Consider the following 17,195-nt stretch of genomic DNA (forward strand, 5'->3'; position numbering starts at 1 on the left):
TCGCCAAAAGCCACACTCCTTCGACGACTGGTCACACCCCTTCACCTTACGGATGCGACTCTTCACCCAATGGTTACAGCTCTTCGCCGAAAGGATGTCTTTTCGCCTAAAGTCACGTCTCTTCACAAAGAGACATGCCTCTTCACTGATGACTATTCAATTCCTATAAAAGGAACCCTTGTATCACACTTTCAATCAATCAAACACAGAGTCTTCTAAGTCTTGTTCGGAGTTCAGTTTCAGTTTCTTAAGTCTTAATCATGAGTTTAAGTACTTAATTAAGGATTAGCGACTAGAATCCTTACAGTGGTATCAGAGCAAATTTTTCCCGGGACCCGAAGGTTGTGAGCCTCTCACCCTCACCGCTACTCTCCCCCTTCCCGGAGTTGTAGGGAAGCAGAAGAAAGATGGTCAGGACCCATGTCAGCATGAGGTAACTTTTTTCTCAAACACATACACAAAGCTAAGCAGAAGATGGCAGAAAGCGTGAGTGTTGTGGCATACCAATTGCACTTCTGGAGTAAGAATCTCCAACAGTAGGTGACGCTTCGCGTGGTTCTTCCTTGCGCATCAGCCACGAGCCCAAGCCTCCAGGCCGACCCTTCACCCGGCAACTTGCTCACGGCAGCCTACACAAGGAAGCGCTGGCTGTTTACGAAGAGGCATCAGCTTACGTTTTTTAAAACCTGCAGCGCAGCGTTTCATTTAAAAAAAACCAGCGCTGAAGTTTATTAACCAAGGCCACAAGTTCACTTTATAAAATTTAGGCCAGCCGCCCAACTTAATTGTAAGTGGGCACCCTTGGGCACCCCTTTGTGGAAAAAAAAAGTTAAAAAAAAATGCCAAGAGGCCAGCGGCAGCCAGCGCAAATGGCAAGACATTGCCATGAGGAGAAAAATTCAGCGCACCCTCTTCTGCTAACTTCCCGCGCCACCAATTCTGGCCATCAACAGACGTGCACGCGGGCTTGTTCAGAGTCATGGACGACGATGCCTTCAATGTTCCCGTCAATTTTCTCTCGTACATAGACGATGTACCCGAAGAAATATTGCCAGAAAATCCTCCTCCGGCTCCCGAAGTGATAATTATACCAGATACCCCCGAGGTAGAACCCGTACCCGAACCGGAACCCGCATTCGAACCGGAAGTCATTCTCATTTCGGATTCCCCGTCTCCAGTTCCAGTTCCAGAGGAAAGACAGGTTCCCGACTTCATTCCGGCACCCGAGCCTGTTCCTGTACCTGCATTACAGCCAGCAGTGTTGCCCCAAAATTACCTGGTTTATGTCACTCATCGGCATGCCTCGCGCTCACAGGGCTGGGTGGTGTGGCATATCATCGTTACATGCGAGCCTCTTCATTTGCCACACTACGAGCACATACTGAGCCGGTACCCTCACTTGGCTTATTCTCTGACGGAGTGTCGCGTGGATTCAGTAAACGACATCATTTCCCAGCAGCCTTTAGTTCGGGTTCACAACGAGTTACAGCTTCCGGACTACACGCCTTTGACGCCAGACGACACACCTCCTATCGACGAGGTGGAGGATATCGAGGATTCGGATCTTGGACCAGATTTCTTAGAGGAGTGGGACGCAGCATCAGCAGCAGCTTCACCTTTTTACGGCAACCACACCTCTCCAGCTTCTTCGAGATATTCCCTCTGAGCCGTCAGAATGTCAGAGACAGGCAGTGCTGCACCAGACGATCCGATAGCCATACTCAGAGAACAGATGTTCGTCCTCCAGGAGGCCCTCTCCACCGGTCTTGCATCGATGACCGCACGTTTGGATGTCCTGCAGGCCTTTTCTTCTTCGAGGACACAGCCAGCTACCCATTCAGTTTCTTCAGTAGCAGAGTCAATTCCTGAACGAGTCGACGCTCCGGAACCAGAGGTAGACAATCCTGAATTGAAATATCTTTTTAAGATAATAAACACAGCACAAAAAAAGAAGATAGATGCAAAGTTGCCCGAGCCATACAACGGTCGCGGCGATAAGCGCGTGCTGGACCATTGGCTTTTCAAAATGGAGGTTTACTTTTCAAATACTGATCTCATTGAAAGCAAGAAAGTTGCTTTGGCTAGTTCTCTACTGAAGGATACTGCATTCCTTTGGTGGCGTCGCCGCATCAAAGATGGAAAAATCACCGCTACTTGGGACAAATTCCGGCGCGTTCTTTGCAAGGCTTTTGAGCCTGCAAATGCCGATTTCCACGCCTAGTCTTCTCTCCGCCGCCTGAGCCAAACTGGCTCCTTGGCCGCGTACATCTCAGAGTTTCAGAAATTAACTCTTGAGATAGAGACACTTAGTCCTTCCGACAAACTCCACAGTTTTGTTGACGGACTTGAGCCTCTGCGAGATGATGTCCGTAAATTTAACCCTGTCACATTGGATGCTGCAATCGCTTATGTTGAGCGTCTTGGTGACAATCGGCGCCCACTCAGAAGTTTCCTTCCTGGTGATCGAGTTTCCAATTCTGCAAGCTCTTCACAACGTAATTACCAAGGACAAGGTGGTCAGAATCAGCGTTCTTTCTCAGGAGCTCACTCTTCGAGACAATACTCTGCTGGACAAACTTCTTTCCGACCCCAATCTTCTGGACAAGCAGCCATTTCCAGAGCCTCCTCTTCGGCAAATAATCAGAATTGACGAAACAATCGTCCCAATCAGAGAAGGAATGGTCGTCGTGATTTTCGGCCGAATACATCCTCTGGACAGCAATCCTCTTCATCAGCTCCTTCAACCTCCAACTCCTACAATTTGTCATGGAGATCACAGATGGTATGAATGCCCCAAGAAGCCAAATCCTTCAAATCCTCGCCAGAATTCTCACATGGAGACCACAATTGCAGAACCTATCCACAACCAACCTCCTGTCCCAGACAAAGGCAAACAGGCAGTACGGTGTGTTCGAGTTTCCAAGGTTGTAAGTGCCTTAATGATGAGTGCTCGGAATCACGTTACTGCTCCAGTGGATCTTTCGAATCAGGTTCTCAGCCTCCTTGGCTTTGTTGGCAAGCAGCCAATCAACGTTCTTGTGGACAGTGGGTGTTCTACTAATTTCGTCAGCACATCTTTGATTACTAAATTGCGCCTTCAAACTCAACCTAGTGAGGCAGCTTACCAAGTAGAACTTGCTGATGGTTCCTTCCTCGAGTGCAACAAAAGAATTGAAAAGCTAGATTTTCAGATACAGGATTACCAAGATAAGCTTGGTTTTTCAGTTATGTCCTTGTCACATTACGACTTGATCCTTGGCCAATCTTGGTTATTTCAGTATGATCCAATAATCAGCTTCAGAGATCACTCAATTCGGCTCTTTCACAAGCAACAGGAAATAGAGCTTCGTGGCCTTTTCAGTGCCAAACCCATTATATTGGTTTCTGCTTACAAGTCAAACGGCTGGTTCGAAAACGTGATTGTGCTATTGCCTTAATCATGTTAAGAGATGTTAAACCCGATGCAGAAGAAGCAGAAGTTAAATCCTCCTCAAAAATTGCCTATTTGCAACAACCCTTCTTTCAACCACATTTGGACTTGTTTCCCGACGAGCTACCAACAACTTTGCCTCCCTGGCGTCCTGTGGATCATCCCATTGATTTGATCCCCGGCCAACCTCCACCAATTCGAGCCCCTTATCGAGTTTCATACTCAGAGTCTCAAGAGATACAGCGGCAGCTAGAAGATTTGTTGGATAAAGGTCATATTCGCCCAAGCAAAAGTCCCTTTGGAGCTCCTGTTCTGTTGGTCAAAAAGAAGGATGGATCTATGCGTCTTTGCATCGACTATCGTGCTTTGAATAAGTTGACGATTAAAAACAAGTTTCCCCTGCCTCGCATTGACGAGTTATTTGATCAGTTATTGGGAGCAAAAATCTACTCCAAAATTGATCTAAAATCAGGGTATCACCAAATTCGCATTCGCATTGGTGATGAGTACAAAACAGCTTTTCGCACAAAGTATGGTCACTATGAATTTCTGGTATTACCATTCGGGTTAACCAATGCCCCGGCCTCTTTCATGACGTTGATGAACGAAATATTCGGACCATACTTGGACAAGTTCGTGATCGTGTATTTGGATGACATTTTAGTTTTCAGTCGAACGATGGCTGATCACAAGGAACATTTGAAGCTTGTCTTCCAAGTTTTGCGAACCAATGTGCTATACATCAATAAGAAGAAAAGTGATTTCTTCAAGAATCAGCTGGAATACCTTGGTCACATTATTTCTGCCAGTGGCGTTGCAGTCGATCCCAAGAAAATACAGGTCATAGTGGATTGGCCTTTACCGCTCACCATCTCAGATGTGCGCTCCTTTTTGGGACTTGCAAACTTTTATCATACCAAGGTCCACAAATTCTCCAACATTGCAGCTCCTTTGACTGAGCTTACCAAGCAGGATAAACTTCAATGGACTGAAGAAGCAAAACAGTCATTCAAAGCCCTTAAACATGCCTTGACGACAACTCCAGTTTTGGCTATTGCAGATTCTACTCAACCTTTTCAGGTCATGATCGATGTGTCAGATCGTGCTTCTGGAGGTGTTCTTATGCAGAATGAGCGTGTCATTGCTTTTGACAGCCGCAAATTTTCAGCCATACAAATGAGATACCCAGTTTATGACAAGGAATTTTTAGCCATTGTTCATGCTTACCGCACTTGGAAACATTATCTTCTTGGCGCAGATTTCGTGGTGCAGACAGATCATCAATCATTGACATACATTTTTACTCAACCGGTGATGAATCCTCGTCAAGGACGATGGGTTGAGTTCTTGGCAAATTTTCATATGATTATTCAATACGTGCCAGGCCTCGCAAATGCAGTTGTAGATGCCTTAAGCCGTCTTCCTCGACCCATCAACTTTGCCATTTCCGGTGTGCAGATGGAAATACCTGCTTGTTTCAAGCATGAGTATTTGACAGATCGAGATTTTGGGGATGCATTTCAAGCCCTTAAATCCTCTACTCCGACTCCTGCAGAGATGAATATGTTCGCAGCTTACACCATTGTCAATGACTTGCTGTATTACATCGATCGCATTTGTGTTCCACACAATACACCATTGCGGAAAATTTTGATCCAAGAACATCATGAAGTCCCTTTTGCTGCTCATCCAGGCATCAACAAGACATACAGATTGTTATCTGCAACATATTTTTGGCCACAAATGCAGCAAGATGTTATTAAGTTTGTCAAAGCTTGTCATTCCTGTCAAACAATGAAGGCCTCTCGACAACTTCCTCAAGGGTTACTTCATCCTTTGCCCGTACCTCAAGAAAGATGGGAAAGTGTCAGCATGGATTTTATCACTACATTGCCTCGTTCTCAAAAAGGCAATGCACAGATTCTCGTAGTGGTGGATCGGTTTTCAAAGATGGCATACTTTATTCCTTGCAAGAAAGTTGCCTCGGCACCAGACGTTATGCAATTATTTGTGCAACACATTTTCAGATTACATGGATTACCAAAGTCTATTGTTTCAGACAGAGATCCAAAATTCACAGGATATTTTTGGACATCCCTTTTCAAATCCCTTGGTACAAATTTGTTATTCAGCTCAGCATACCATCCTCAAACTGATGGGCAGACAGAAAGAGTGAATCAAATTTTGGAAGAAATGCTTCGGCGTTACATACAAATTCGATTGGATCATGGGAAGAGTATTTGCCACTTGTAGAGTTCGCATACAATAACTCTATCCATTCAGTAACTGACATGACTCCATTCCAAGCAGCTTATGGGCATACTCCTCTTATACCGACAAACTTTGTTCTTCAACACAAAGTAGCTCTAGCAGATCAGTTGGTTCAAGAAATGCAAGATGTACTTATTCAAGTACGTGACAAGTTGGTTCATGTCCAACAAAAGTACCAGAAACAAGCCAATAAGCATCGACGACATGCAGATTTCCAAGAGGGAGATTTGGTTTTATTATATGTAGCACCTCATCGCTACAAAACGGTGAAATCGGTCTTTCCAAAGCTGTGCCCTCGCTTCTATGGACCTTTCAAAATAATCAAGAAGTACTCAGTTGTCAGTTACAAGTTGGAACTTCCACTCTCATGGGAAAAACTTCATTCAACTTTCCACATTTCTTGGCTCAAACAATACATACAAGGAGATTTGCCAATTCTAGACTTATCTTCTTATGTGCCAGAAATTGAAGATGAACACATAATTCTTGTTCCAGAAAAGATTCTTGATGTAAGACAAAAAGAAACAAGACGAAAGATCACAACAGAATTTCTTGTCAAGTGGATGGATCTTGATGAGTCAGACTCAACTTGGCAGACAGATGAAGATATGCAGCAGTACCCAAACCTCCTTCAAGAATTCTTTGAAAAGCGGAAGACTTTCATCTGAACACGGGGTTTTAATGTAAATGGGAGGGAATGTCACGATTGTGACTAGTTACACTCTTCTTGATTCATTACAGATGCAGATGCGAAGTGTGACTAACCCAGGAGGACTCCTGTTCTCGAATGGTCACACCCATTCGCCCAAAAGACATACCTCTTTGCCAAAAGCCACACTCCTTCGACGACTGGTCACACCCCTTCACCTTACGGATGCGACTCTTCACCCAATGGTTACAGCTCTTCGCCGAAAGGATGTGTCTTCTCGCCTAAAGTCATGTCTCTTCACAAAGAGACATGCCTCTTCACTGATGACTATTCAATTCCTATAAAAGGAACCCTTGTATCACACTTTCAATCAATCAAACACAGAGTCTTCTAAGTCTTGTTCGGAGTTCAGTTTCAGTTTCTTAAGTCTTAATCATGAGTTTAAGTACTTAATTAAGGATTAGCGACTAGAATCCTTACACTGCCAAAACTTGCGTATCGCTGAAAACGCAGCAAAACAGCCCTGTTGCCTTCTAATGTTGAAAATGAGCTCCTTGGTCCAAGGTAAAGTCATGGGAAGCTCAAAAATGGAGAGAAATGGCTGAAAATCACAGTTATCAGCCTCCAAAACTGCTCTGAAAAGTCAGTTGCGAGTTCTCTTCTCCCAAACTTGGTAAATTGACCAAAAAGTGCCTCTTGGCACTCATACATGCAATTTCCGCGCATCGGGCTTCCTGCTTAAAAATCGCTCAACTGGTGCATCAGTTGACTTTGCAGCAGAGTAATAAGATGTTCCCCTGGTCATACCGAAGGTAATGACGCGTACACATTTCACGGCCCAAAATAGCAGTTCCCTAATTTTTAGGAGATGCTTCCATTGGGCTCCCACTGGTCATCTGACCATCTATCCTCATTGGGACCGCATCCAAAAGTGCAATGTGGCCCAACTGTCGGATACTTTCTATTGGTAGTCACACCTTGACTTTAGGCCTTTATTGAGTTCACTTCCTAGTATCCACCAACTTGCTAAGTGCGACGGGGTGACCTATATGATCTTGCCATGAGCGTAGACATCCTCTTACTATACGAATTCCAGTGCCGACCACTTCCCGTCTGCGGGTGAAACTATCGTTCACATTGGCCATACAATGTCCGACTGTTTGCTACTTCAAAAAGAGGGTCTTAAAAATAAAACAAAACCCATTGGAAAGAAACCAACAATTAAAGTTAGCAGTTGCCACATCCTCGTGACATAGTTAACAACTGCCATGTCCTCGTGACAACCACCACCGGATGGTGTTCTGTCAGTAGGTAGGCTAATCCAAGATGAGGGGAAAGCCAGACTCAATAGTCTGTGCTGTCAAGGGCAAGGGCGTCTGAGAAGAGGTGTGGTCAGACCAAGCTGTTTGCACTGTAATCATCCTGTAGAAGTAGGGAAGCCAGATCGAGAAGTTTGCGCTGTGAAGATCCTTTGAGAAGAGGAAAGGCCAGACCAATCTGTGTGCGCCGTCTTGCCTGTATCTCCTGCCTCCAATCCTCTGGTGTCAACCAAAACAGAATCCACGCCAACAACGCCACCAAACCGCATCTCGGTGTGGCTCTCAATGTGAATGAGCTAGGAGTGGCCTACTGCCCAGGTCGGGGGATGAGTCTGTTGTAAGGTTAGCGAGGGTGAGTGTAAGCAACTCTGAAGGTAGCAATTCAAATGAGCAGGAGAGTAGAAGAGCAACTGCACTACCATCCAAGCCAAGCTCCGGGTGAGTCCGGATGTAGTCGCGTAATGCTTGATCTCCCGCATCTCGCGGGTAAACTCTCCAAGAGAGTCCAAAGCACTGAAGTCCCACTCTAGTCTGTAGATCCAAGCAATGAACCTGTCCAAGAAGAGATCCAAGAACCTCTCCCTAAGTCCATGTAGATGCTCTTGTGTAAGCAAGTGATCTGACGTGTCGAGGTCAAGTGGTAAGTGTCTGTCCACCCAAGATGGTGGTGTCTTCTCTGGGAATGTCGGAATCCCATATGCCATGAGCATGGCCATATCTCGTGTGAACTCCTCCGATGAGTGCATAAGTGTGTCCATAGCAAACCACAACTCACCACCCCCTCTGGAGTGCGCAACCGCCGAATGATGGCTGGAATGAATGGATCTCCCAGGGATCGTATGCCCGTAGATGATCAAGCCGACGTCGGAGATACCATGTACTGCTGCAGTCATTGAGAGACCGCGCAGACCACCATCAGATGGTGTCCTGGCAGGAGGTAACTTCATCCTCTATGAAAAATACAAGCCATGTGGTTGCTGTCCACCAAAAAACACAACTGCAAGGTGATGAAAACGCTGCTGTCCAGCGATTTTCAGCGTGCTCGTACGCTCCCGGCAGGGTCCGGAGCGGTGCAAGTGTAGGGAAGGTTACTCTTTGTGTGCACAGCCGTCGGAGAGCTGAAAACAGAGAAAATAGCAAGGGAAATGGCTGAAATCTGATGAAGACGGAGAAGATACTCGCCGGCAATGCACCAGATGCAAAGCCGGGTAGTTGGTAGCGAGATCCGGCTTCCAGAAGCTGAGCGTTGCCCTCCTGTTGCAAAAACGAAGGTCAATTTGCAGCCCACTTTTGCTGCACTTTTTTGGCACCGAAAACCTTCTGTCTGTTGGAAAAACAAAAGCTTGATGGGTACCCTAGGTGCCCAGCAACTTGTGGAAGGTGTAATGACACAAAGTGACCAATAAAACCGCCGAAAATGGGCTGAAAACTCAAAAACGCAGATGAAGGTCAAAAACGCAAATGGAGGAGGGGCATTTCCAGCGACAAAACTGTCCCAGAAGTGTAGCGCTAGCAGGGAAATCAGTAGATCTGATGTTTCTTGCGAAAAACGCAGGTTGAGATAAGGTCCTCCGAGACAGAAATGGCTCCCATTTCTGCGCTTGCTTGGCTGATGTAAAACTCTGGAAGATCTGGCTCCATTTGCAAAAACCCTGGCTGATCCAACCCTTGGGAGAAGAACCTGAAGCGATGTAGTGCCTTAGAATAGGCAGAGCCTAAAGCTGCTGATACCATGTGAGAGTGTGCGTGTGGGGAAGCGTGAGAGGAGAGAGAGAGACAGTAGACACTCATGGGGGGCGATCAGCCCCCCATGACTACCATGAGCAGAAGACCCTATACAATCAGATGTGTGATCTCTGTGAGATGAGGTAGTCAGAGATGTGGAAGTGGGTACCCCCATGCCCCCATAAATAGGTGCCCAAGGGGAGGTAGGGCAAGGCCTGATAATAATCCCCACGACCCAACAGAAAAATGATATATGGAAATATCTATGTGGGCGCCCTGACAAAAGTGGGTGATCGGCCCAAACTCGGGCGGCCAGACTAGGTACAACCTAGACTATGGGTGGCCAGCCCGGAGACATACTAGCCGTACACGTATGCCTTAGACGTGTGAAGCAGCAGAGTGGTGTAAATCTAATAGGCGGCCCTCTTGCTCTGTTGCCAGAGCAAGTACTTTCTTTATTTCTTGCACAATGCTGATACAATGATGCTAAATGTTGAGATGCTAATGGGTACTTGATGCAGAGGCTTGGTACTATTGAGATATTGAAGGATACTGACTTGGTGCTTGGTACTGTGGGTTTTTGGTACTTGGTACTGCCGGTATAACCGGCCTATACAACGTAGAAGGGCGGTACTATTTCAATTACCTGTTAACTTTACACAGAGCACTGAGAAGGAAAGAGAACACAGATGCGTCCAGCGACTAGAATGTCACTGCGCACACGAGACCGACATCTTGTAGGCCCCAAAGACTGGCGCCCCTTTCGGTATTCCTTTATTCGATTTAAGGTAGACGATCCGACCACTTAGTACAGGCTTTCACAAAGCTGTCCAAACCTGGCGAGGGCTGTAAACACAGGTTTCCGACCTGATTTCGGCAGCATAACAGCGCAAAAACCCCTATAGGTCAAAAGTACCTGTCTAGGGCGGATTCCCTCGCTATTTGGAAGCTTTCTGGTGAGCTGTCACAGAAATTCACCATGCTGTAATTCTGTGTTTTTCACTGCCGGGTGCTCAAAAGCCTGTACATGCATCCCAAGGCTCTCACGAGGCTACTTGGTGTTCCCTTGCAATTTAGGTGGGAAACCCTAAACCTGCAGGAAAACACACAGGCTGTAATTCCCTATTTCGGATCGTTTTTAGCAAAGCGAACACGCCTACGCGTGTCCCAAGGGCTCCTGCACGCAATGGGATAGTTCCCCTGTGAATTGGACGAGTTTTCACGCGAGAAAACTCTCCAAACTCGCAATCTTTCGCGATGGAACTGTGCGTACCTGTGGGGGATTAGCAATTAGCTAATCCGGTTCTTGTTCAGAAGGCTCTTGTCTTGGCAAACACGCATAAACCCCCTGAACTGTACATATTCATCTGAGTAGCCCAACCAGTGGGGCATTACCATATGTGCCAAAGGAGGGAGAGAGATGCATGAGAGCAAGTCATCGCGCTACATGAGACAGAGGAGAAGGAAAGCTTTCCATTATAGCTGTAGACCTGCACCCACTACTCACACACACTGTAGGTCACTTATGTGTAAAAATCAGCCTCCTCTCAAACTGGGCGCCCCCTCTGCATGCTGGAGGTGGCAAAACTGCCTGGAGCCGCCATGTGTCCAGTTTGTCCCTTTTGAGTTAATTCCCTAGTTCCCACTGTCTTATAAAGTTATATGTGACTTTCCGAGTGGCCCAGACTTCATTTGGCGCACACAGGTTTCCATGCTCATCAGAATTAAGTGCTAACTGGCCCAACCAGTCCCAGACTGACCGACCTAGACTCCCGATGTGAGAAACTTGTTCGGACGCAACCGTTTCACACTGGCCATGCAATGTCCACTTGCACCTTTGCAAGGTTTCGAGGAAAACAAGTAAAAATAAAAATAAATAAAAATATCTAGTACTTATTTACGGAAGGCAACAGGAAAAATACACCTCCTGGTGACACAACCCACCCTTGAAATACTGCAAGCGACCGCGCTTGCATGCCAATAATACATGCGTATCTCCTAATATTACATATATTCTATGATGGGAATCCAAGATATACATGCTTCCGGAAATGTAGTGTTGGACGATTAAACAACCTGACTACGACACATATATCAAGCATAGAAGTCTTTTAGTGTACTCTCAAGCACAAACTTCTCTAGCTAATTGTGTATGGAAAGAGTAGATACAATTGCTTAACTACTCTCTTGAGTATCATGAACCATGCTCTTGGCTTGCTCCAAAAAGGCTACATCAAGTCACTGTGGGTTCCATCTGAAAGGCTTCAAGATACAATTGCAATAGCTGAGGTGAATCAACCAATTGAGACTCTTCCATCCATTTGGCATCCAACAATGGATAGTTCTTGAACTTCACCAAATAGCGTCTTGCAACCTTTCCTCTAACCTTTCTTTCGTTATGTGCCAATATCTGTTCATGAACAAGAATCTCATTTAATTCTTCCACTTTGGGCTGTTCCTCATCAAGCATATTCTCTGGCACGTCACCAATAAAAGGTCTTAGAAGGTTGACATGAAAAGCATGATGTATTTTTCAGCCTTCTGATAGCTTCAACCTGTAAGCTATGTCGCTGATCTTTTGTGAAATCTGAAAAGGACCATAATATCGCATACTGAGCTTAGGAAACTAATGTTCCTTGCCTTTCCTTTTCCTTAACCTGACCTTTTCAAGGCACAAAAGCACCCAATCACCAAGTGAAAATACAAGTTCACGACGTTGACGATCAGCAACTTGAGTCTTCTCAAGAGCAATCTTTATCTTCCTGTATGTTTCATCCATATCTTGCACATACTTGTCTGCCTCAAATATCTTGTCCTTAGTCTGCAAAATGGGCGGGACTTTCTTCCCTCCTTTCACTATCTCAAATGGAGCCTTACCTGTTGACGTATGCACAATGTTATTGTAAGCATATTTAACCAATGGAAGATGTTGTTCCCAAGTTGCCTTGTGCTCTGACACATAACATTTGAGTAGATCTAGGACAATAGAATTTGCCTCTTCTGATTGTCCATTAGTTTGCGGATGAAACGAAGATGAGAATTTTAGCGTATGCCCATATTCTCAAACAATGCCTTCCAGAAAAGACTCGTCGTACGTGGATCCCTGTCACACTGACAATTGACTGAGGCATCCCGTGATATTTAAAGATATTGCTCATGAATATCTTGACCATGTGTTCAGGCCTTATCTTCTTCCTAACATGAAAGAAATGGTGTAAGAGCTTGTACAACTAAGAGTGCTTAATGCTTAAAGAACTTGACAAAATATTAATAGACAACACTTCAAAAAGACAAGAGGCAGAATGAGGGTTGAAGATGGGCAACCCCCAGCGAAGGAAATAGATTTCTACTCAACCCAATTACTTTAGGATTGAGTTCAGTTACAATAAACCTGAGAGTGAGTTTAAGTAGACTCACACTCGTAGATCATGCAAGATGCCGTGTGCACATGCTTAAAAGTAAACATAAGTAGACTTCTCAAACATATGTACAAAGATAAAATTTAGCTGCTGCGTTTGTTAGAGAAGAGATCTAGTGTCTTGGTTGCTTGTAGGATGAATAGAATAGCAAAGGGAAACAACCAAAGTTACCCGGAACGCGGAACGGGAACGACGACGGGCCTCCCTGCGGAACGGGGGAACGGGAACGGATTCGGAACGGGAACGGCGCGGAATGGGAGGCTAAAAAAACACCCAAATATTGTTTTTTTTAAGCGTTATGTGTTTGAATACAAGTAGTACTAGAGTCTTTTGACTCTAATACCCACAAAAAACACGATTCGGAGACCATTCAACCTTATTATTGATGAGCGCGCAGCAGTGTGTGCAAGTGATAGAGCTCGAGGAGATGTGCAGGACTTGTGCCTTGGCGAGGAGGCACTGATATGCAGAAGTGGGGCGCTAGGGATCGAAGTAGCAAAGAGAGAGAGAGAGCGCTCGATATTTTGAAGGGGAATATTAAGAGTGTGTGAGTTTGGGCTCTCATTCCCTTTATTAAAAGTATAGGACCAATTTTAAGTTAGTGGCCAAGTTCAATGTGATCTTGGCCAAAGGTTAGTAACCTTGAAAAATGTACATAAAGGGAGTCATTTGGGCCTTTAACCCAACAACCTCCCACTTAAAGGCATAAATGGCGCCTTTAAGCTACGTGACTCCCACCATCTGTATGCATAGTTGATGTTTTGCTTTGGGTAAGCACTTAGTGAGAGCTTTAGCTGGATTTTGTGATGTATGGACCTTAACCAATGTAATACGGCCATCCTCAAGCACTTCTCGAATGAAGTGATAACGCACATCAATATGCTTTGTGCGTGCATGAAACATGGCATTCTTTGCCAGACATATGGCACTCTGGCTATCACAACCAAGCATAGGTGCCTTGTTAGGCAAACCAAAATCACTGCATAGGCGTGCTAACCAAATGGATTCTTTTGAAGCCTCAGTGGTCGAAATATATTCAGCCTCTGTAGTAGACAATGCAACGATCTTTTGCAATCTAGAACGCCATGAAACAAGACCTCTTGCAAAAGTGAACACATAACCACTTGTGGATTTTCGTGTATCCACATCACCGGCCATGTCAGAGTCACAAAATCCCTTCAACTCCAATGGTCCTTTACCAAGCAGAGGCATTTGTTTTTAGTCCCTTTCAAGTACCTCATAATGGACTTCACTGCATCCCAATGCAACCTGCCTGGATTAGCCATAAACCGGCTCACAACTCCCACTTCATGGGCTATGTCAGGCCTAGTAGCAACCATAGCATACATAAGTGAACCACAGGCTGAAGCGTAAGGTACACTTTGCATATCATTGGCTTCTTCCTTTGACTTGGGGCAATCATCCTTCGAGATTTTGACATGTGGCTGTAATGGCACGCCAAGAGGCTTTGCTTCAGCCATGTTAAATCTGTCTAGCACCTTTTCAATGTACTTTTCTTGCGACAAATACAATATGCTCTGGTCCCTTTGCCTTCTAACCCTTACTCCAATTATATGTTCAGTTGCCCCAAGGTCTTTCATTGAAAATGCAGATTTCAGCTGCCCTTTAAGAGCATCAACAATGCTTCTTTTCTTTGCAGCTATCAACATATCTACATGTCCTGTGTATGAACATTAAGAGAGGCATCAAGGTCATAAGCATCATCATCTGACAGAGTGGCACACAAGATGTCCTCTACATCTGACAGCTCCTCAATCACAACACTAGAAGCCACATTGGCCTTCTCTTTGTCCTTTGAGCTGTCCTGTGTATCTGTCTTGGCTTCCTTCTCTTTCTTTTTGTCTCCGCCATTCTTTTTCCGTTCTAACTCGGCTTTGTAGTACCTGCAATTGGGTTTCTTGTGACCTTTCTTGCCACACTGATAGCAAGTCACATCACTCTTGCCTTTGCTGGCATTTCCCCTTTCCTTACTCTTACTCTTACTCCTTTGTGCATAGACATTCTTCTTCTGTGTCTTGCCTCTAACCATGTTGGTAGAGCGGCCTCCCTCTCCACCTGCTTTCCTCCTGATTTCCTCATTCAAGATAGAATCCCTAACACCGTCCAAAGGGGTTATTCGACAATGAAACCACCAATGTTTCCCATGAATCAGGTAAGGTCATAAGCAAGAAGATAGCTTTCAGCTTATCATCAAAAGGAGGCAAACCTGAATTCTGTAACTGCGACAAAGTACCTGTAAACAACGACAAGTGCTCTGCAGCGCTCTTGGACTCATCTAGCTGCATCCCAACAAGTTTTCGCATCAAATGCACTTGGTTGACAAGCGGCGTATTCTCATACATCGCCTTTAACTTCTCCCACACATCAAAAGCATTTGTGAGACCTTTCAAATCAATGACTGTCTCATCGGTCATGGCCATCTTGATGTATGTAACTGCCTTCTTGTTCAGGCTAACCCATGCTTCATCCGACATATTCTGTGGCTTTACCTGTTCAAGTGCCCCTTCACAATCCTTAAGAAATAGGATTCCCTGGATCTTGTCTTTTTAAAGGTCGAAACCTGTTCCATCGAACCTCCTAATCTCGAAGAGATTGTTCACATCCGAAGAAGATGAGGCCATAGTTGCATGAATAAGAGGGCTAATACGTTGAATTTTTGGGCGAAATGCACCAAAACCGGAGTATAGCCTCACAGAAGTGTGCACTACAGCTCCATGCAAAATCTCGTGTGAAAGTTGACCTCCTTGGTTGAAAATCAGCGTTTGCAGGTTTGGGAGCAAATCCTAATTTGGCTCTGATCCCAGTTGATGATCGCGCAGCAGTGTGTGCAAGTGATAGAGCTCGAGGAGATGTGCAGGACTTGTGCCTTGGAGAGGAGGCACTGATATGCAGAAGTGGGGCGCTAGGGATCGAAGTAGCAGAGAGAGAGAGAGCGCTCGATATCTTGAAGGGGAATATTAAGAGTGTGAGTTTGGGCTCTCATGCCCTTTATTAAAAGTATAGGACCAATTTTAAGTTAGTGGCCAAGTTCAATGTGAACTTGGCCAAAGGTTAGTAACCTTTAAATATATACATAAAAGGAGTCATTTGGGCCTTTAACCCAACAATTATGACTTGATTGGGATGTGTGGCGCCCATAGTACATAGCACATACACAACATTGAACAAACACAATGCCCATACACAATTGTCAATAACATATGTAATTACAGATTAGAGCTCTTAGATAATTGCAAGAGTAGAAGTCAAAGATAACACTTTTCGCTTAATTATGGCTAACAAGGCCCGCCAAGGCGCTACAGAAAAACCAAAGTTGACATACCATAATGAGAGTCGAGACTACAAGGGGGCCAAACCAGTGACCACAATACCAAAAGACTGAAGGTGACAAATACCATAAAGGATAATGAAAGTCCTAAAGTCGCAACGCTCGAGCCTCAAGACTGAAGCTCAAGTGCCACTAGCTTGAGAGGCCTCCCAATTCGTAGTAGCCGGCTGTAAATCATGCACATCCTCCCATTCCTTATCATCGAGCTCTAGGCCCGGCTTGATCTCAGCCACGGATGAAGTACCTGGTGTTGGTGGATGTGCATCTCCACCTGCCTGAGGAGCCTCTTGCTCCATCTCCCACTGTGTAAAAGGATCTGTCTGTTTGTCTAAACTCTTGCAAAGCATTTTCAAATTTGCGTTGACAAAGACAAGATCATTAGCCTTCTCCACTCCAAGCCGATTTCTCTTCTTGGAAGCAATGTGGCTAAAGGTACTCCACAATTGCTGCAAGCATGAGGTACTAATTGACTGGCTGAGAATACGGATCGCCAATCTCTGAAGCTCAAGGCCATCATAGCGATAGTCCTCCCACCATAGCACTGAACCTATCTTCCTGTGATCAATTTGAGCATCTGGACTGCCAAATGACCCCTGCATCTCTCTGTACTGTCTCAACTGATCTCTGACAATGCGTCGCCCATCTCTATCTAGAACCATCTTGTTTAAGATCTCTGTAAATTGGTTCATGACTTCTCTATTTGTCTCTTGCCCTGCACCTTGGAACTTTGGATCCACCATGTATGCTGTCACCAGCGTGTGACTACTATCTATCCTTTTTGTTGATTTCTTTCTTATTATTTATTTACTTTCACTTTTTGGAAACTCCCCTCGGGAAATCTAATTGCCCTGCATTGCATAGCTAGTGTGGAACTGTCCAGAGGGAGTCCAGGCTTGAGGGCAAGAGAGCACTAAGGTTGGACAAGGACTATGGTTAGCCAAAGTGGGGTCATTGACTAGCCAGAGTGGAATCCTTTGCTACAGAGGCTACATTTCAATTCTGGGTGTGGTTGCAGTGTACAAAGGGGGTCGGA

The 17,195-nt window shown here is 45.2% G+C and overlaps 1 protein-coding gene and 1 pseudogene across 1 annotated transcript in view; one reads left to right on the forward strand and one right to left on the reverse strand.

Moving 5' to 3' along the window:
- Positions 1-17,195, forward strand: part of LOC147434968 (GTP-binding protein BRASSINAZOLE INSENSITIVE PALE GREEN 2, chloroplastic-like) — a 71,962-nt gene that overhangs the window by 12,059 nt on the left and 42,708 nt on the right. The gene's annotated exons all lie outside the window — the stretch shown is intronic.
- LOC147434969 (secreted RxLR effector protein 161 pseudogene) lies at positions 9,191-14,414 on the reverse strand (annotated as a pseudogene).

This window comes from Adiantum capillus-veneris, chromosome 19 (assembly GCF_014529385.1).
Source record: "Adiantum capillus-veneris isolate H3 chromosome 19, ASM1452938v2, whole genome shotgun sequence".
NCBI lineage: Eukaryota > Viridiplantae > Streptophyta > Polypodiopsida > Polypodiales > Pteridaceae > Adiantum > Adiantum capillus-veneris.